The sequence below is a fragment of the Palaemon carinicauda genome, chromosome 18, assembly GCF_036898095.1.
Source record: "Palaemon carinicauda isolate YSFRI2023 chromosome 18, ASM3689809v2, whole genome shotgun sequence".
Classification (NCBI taxonomy): Eukaryota; Metazoa; Arthropoda; class Malacostraca; order Decapoda; family Palaemonidae; genus Palaemon; species Palaemon carinicauda.
The window spans coordinates 74,702,083-74,707,082 of NC_090742.1; the positions used below are offsets into that span (position 1 = coordinate 74,702,083).

At 33.9% G+C, this 5,000-nt stretch overlaps 1 protein-coding gene across 4 annotated transcripts in view; it reads left to right on the forward strand.

Annotated features, from left to right (window-relative positions):
• The window catches only part of LOC137657899 (venom dipeptidyl peptidase 4-like), a 352,664-nt gene that overhangs the window by 236,262 nt on the left and 111,402 nt on the right, over positions 1–5,000 (forward strand). The gene's annotated exons all lie outside the window — the stretch shown is intronic.

The following is a 5,000-nucleotide window of genomic DNA, read 5'->3' on the forward strand; positions in this document are numbered from 1 at the left end:
TTTTCCCGTGCGTTTTTATCCCTGGCTGCGATCCACTTCAGTTGTTAAACTTCTAATTAGAGACTAAAATAATAATACCAATTCCCTAATATCGCAAGAGGGTCTGCCCCTCTCTTTTATTCTTCTCCTGTACTTCTCTTTCTCCCTATTTCCTAAATCTTTCCTATCCCGAGTACCTGCCTTTGAGCTATAAACTGGATTGTATCCAGGGGTACTCTTCCTTTCCCCATATTCCCCACTATTATAATTATTATTATTATTATTATTATTATTATTATTATTCATATTACTGATTGGTAGACTACTTCACCAATGAGGGTTACGCCGACTGGTATGATTTATTTTAATGGTATGTACTACTAATCATACTGCGATGTGCGCGTGTGTTTAAGCTCATAAAGGTTTAAAGCTTCCTCATTAATGGCAGAGGTAAGGGACAGTAACAAGGCCCTAGCAGGACAATGCCCTAGAGACTGACCATCTCCCTTATATAATAAAGCAAGTATTAGGATAATATATTATATATATATATATATATATATATATATATATATATATATATATATATATATATATATATATATATATAATTTCTTTCCGGTCACGCTGATCGGCATTACTAGATGTATAACTACTTTGTCTCTCTCCTGTCGCTCGAGTGGGGAGGAGAGGAAGTAGTCATGCCCTGGTGATAGGAGGGGGCCCCGAGAGGTACACTCGGAAGCCATAACTGCCGTGTTGTATTTAGGAAAGGTTGAATCTCTGTGTGTGCCCATTTCTATATAAATATTTAGCCGTCATTTTAAAGGGTCGCGTACTGTGTTATATACATATAAGCCCCCAAATCCCCTCTCCATCAAACTAGGACCAAGGAGGGCCAGGCAATAGCTGCTGATGATTCGGCAGGTAGACTTATATAATCTCCCGCCCCATCCCTAGCTCACAAGGATGGCGAGGTTACAGACACTACAAGAAATTATTGAGCTTGTGTGGGTTTCAAATACCTGTTGTCAGGCAGGAAGGTTTTGTGGGGCATTGGTTTTTAGATTCGTGCCAGGCAATAGAGAAAGGAGCGAATTTTATGAGTATATCAGTAAAACTGAAATGTTTTTTATTACAGACAAACCTGAACCTCATGTAGTTTTCCTCACTTGCAACCTTAAATATATTTATGCTGAGTATAAGAAATCAAACTGCATTATTGTTTGACGAGTAAACAGACTGCCCGCCTGAGAATGTCTGTTCCAGCATACTGAATTAGCAAAGGGCAAGACTGGGGCCACATCATTAGTGTTGATAACCTTCCCCCTATTCTATGTTTATTGTTAAAATGATGCAGCTATATTTCTTAAATTTGTTTCACCCAAAGGAGGTTTGAAGTTCTTGTAATTTTTTTTTTTTTTTGTGGCATTTCTTGTACCCATTTTTTTTTTCTGATTCTTTCGCTTTGCAGACGAGGTTGAGGTCAAAGAATCTCAGAGTTATTCTGTGCGCGTCTTACCTCTCTTGTATATCTTGGTTTGGTATAGGCGTTTGAATAATGTCCATGAACAGTTAATAACTAACCATGTTAGGGAATAGTTTAGATGTCTATGAATAGGTAGCTAACCAACCATGTTAGGGAATAGTTTAGATGTCTATGAATAGTTAGCTAGCTAACCATGTTAGGGAATAGTTTAAAAGGTTTTAGAGTAATGTAAAGTGTGTTTTAGCCACAGTTTTCTTTAGATGCGAGAGAAGTGCATGTGGGAGTCTTATCGTCTCCTTTATGGTCGAATAGAGAATTATTCAATGGCCGGATTTGAATTGTTGTAAAATCTTTCTTATCTCTCGTGAAAATCTCACGATATTTTCGTGAAATTTTCTCATGGGTAGAAATTGATTAAAATATCGAGTGCATAATTTGATGCTGTGTATATCAGGTGTAAATCATATGGATTTATGCACATATTTCCATAACCATGAGACTCTAAATACCTATAACCCTTGACGTTAGCCACGATGCTGTGGATTTTAGTCTGTTGGTGAGAAAAATAACTTATCATGAAACGACTAGAGATAGGATGCGCTATTGCCCATAATTCTTCGATATCGTTTTATTATGGACATTTGTTCTTCGATATCGTTCTTTATGAGCATTTGACCTTTGACCTTAAAATTTCTCTTGGGTCTAAAAAAAATAAGTTTGGTATCCGCCTTTCAAGTTACACAAGCGACTACAAACAGACATGTTAATGCATCTTATGGGATGCCTTGTATAACACCAATTGTTGCCGTGTAGTTTTCCTGGCATCTATAGTTTTTTTTTCTCTCTCTCTTTACCTCCATGGAGATTTATCTATATAATTATAAATCGTCACATCTTTTTCATTTCTAATTATAAATCTTCACATCTTTATCATTTTGTAGTTATAAATCCTCATCTTTATCCTTTTCTAATTATAAATCCTCACATCTTTATCCTTTTCTAATTATAAATCCTCACATCTTTATCCTTTTCTAATTATAAATCCTCACATCTTTATCCTTTTCTAATTATAAATCCTCACATCTTTATCCTTTTCTAATTATAAATCCTTACATCTTTATAATTTTCTATCAAATTATAAATCCTCAATCCTACCATTTTCTCGATGTCCTCATCTCTTATTTCCAAGGCATATGGAGACAGTTAGAAGATTAAGAGGAAAGAAAAAGTTTTGCACTTTGGTCATAAGTCTTCTCTATAGATCCTTTTTCTTAGGGATTTCCTTTTCTTATTTCCTGAAGTTTTGGCCGCTGAATGGCTTATCAGGACCTAGTGCCGGGCCATATGGCCAAAATTCATCCACCGTCTTGGTTTATTGAGGTAAAAACTCAAATTGGGTTTTAGAGTTATATAAAAAAATTTGCCAAAATAGAAAAAACAATCGCTTGTATGGTTCTCTCTCTCTCTCTCTCTCTCTCTCTCTCTCTCTCTCTCTCTCTCTCTCTCTCTCTCTCTCTCTCTCTCTCTCTCTCTCTCTCATATTTATATATATATGATATATATATACATATATATACATACATATATATGTATATATATATATATATATATATATATATATATATATATATATATATATATATATATAATGTATTTCCACCTTAAACAGACGTGGATGGAATTACATGTCTGAGGCCTTTGTTCTGCAGTTGACTAGTAATAGCTGATGATGATGAGGATTATAATATATATATATATATATATATATATATATATATATATATATATATATATATATATATATTTATATATATAATGTGTGTGTGTATTTGTTTATATTATTTTTGTTTTATTTCGAGGAATACGTATTCGAGAATTTAGACGATTGCTTTATTTGGTGCATTTTTTTTTTTCAAAGTAAGAAGTTATCAACTGAAGCAGATGTCTTAGAATGCTACTGTCCTCTTGTGAAATTTAATTAATCTCGGAAGACCATTGCGCTTTTAATTACGTCTTTAGGAATATTTGGTCTTTGATGTTTAAGGGAGGATTTCCCTTTTACTTGCCTTGACGTAGTTATATCCTCAGTTTTATATACATGGTTTGTCCAGGTTTTTTTTTTTTTTTTTTTTTTTTTTTTACACATGAAAAAGTCTAACTTTCGTTTGATGAAATTTTCTCTGAATGTGGTTGTTGGTCCATGCTTAGTTTCTTTTACAGAGAATTCTTTTTAGATTTACCTATTTTAATATCTTGCTGAAATACTTCATAGGGAATTTTGTTCTTGCAAATTTCAGATTTGCTTATTTATCGTTATTGACATCGAGAGAGTTTACATTTCTGTGGACATAAAATATTCATTTATTTGTCGCCCTTAGTGTGTGAAACGATCACCATCATTGTGGAAGGATTTTGAACTTATTTTATTTGCCGTAGATTAAGACTTCCGGATAAAATACAAGGATCTCTATCCGATAGAGATATAAAATACTCATGAAAAATATAAAACCAAAACTTTATTGCTACGTGATAAACATTTTTTTAATAATAATAATTCCAACAATAAATGCAACTTTTTAGTCTACTACAAGACAAAGGCCTCAGACATAGTAATTCCAGTGATGAACATAATAACTCCAGAAGATAAAGATTCCTGAAGATAAACAAGTACGATTTTTTTAGGTCTCTTCACAATTAAATATAATAATTCCATTTTGCCCGTGAAGCGACGCATGACGAACACATAGATAAGGAACAATCCGTTTGACTTTATCTGGGTCTCCATTGATACAAAGGTCATTAAATTAGATTTATAAATGATTAAAGAGTTACAAAATCTAACATGAAAGGATAGAAAAACAGCTAAATGGATACGTCAGAAAACTAAAGTAATGGATATCCTTGAAACCATTAGCAAGCTCAAATGGAACTGGGCAGGGCACATTGCCAGGATGACAGACAACCGATGGACATCACGAACAACCTTCTGGACAACCCGAGGATACACAAGAAACCGAGGAAGACAAAAAACCCGCTGGCGAGATGACTTAGACCAACATAAGCAACAGTGGCACAGAATAGCTTGCGATAGAAGTCTGTGGAGAAACCTGGGGAAGGCCTACATCCTACAAAGGACTTTTGAAGGCTGAAATGATGATGATGAATTAGTTACAGCGATAGATTTACTGATACGTACGGAAAGGTTGAAAGTTTTTGCGCTTCTCTTGATTTTCTTCTCTCGCCAGGTGAGATATAGACAATCAAGAATAGCACGCAGGAACTTTATAAATATGGTAATCATTCAAGGAGATAAATGGTGGTATTTGGCAACTCTACGGATTATATTTATTATTATAAATGTTAATGAAGTCAATTTGGACTCGCATGAATAATGTTTAGATATATTTACGCTATGTAGATCCTTTATTTCCTTTGTATTTCTTGTGTAAGACTTTTAAAAACTTTTATTTAAGAAGCAAATGTTTTAAGTCCAACATGACCCAGTAAATGCGAACAACTTCCTCCTGAAAGA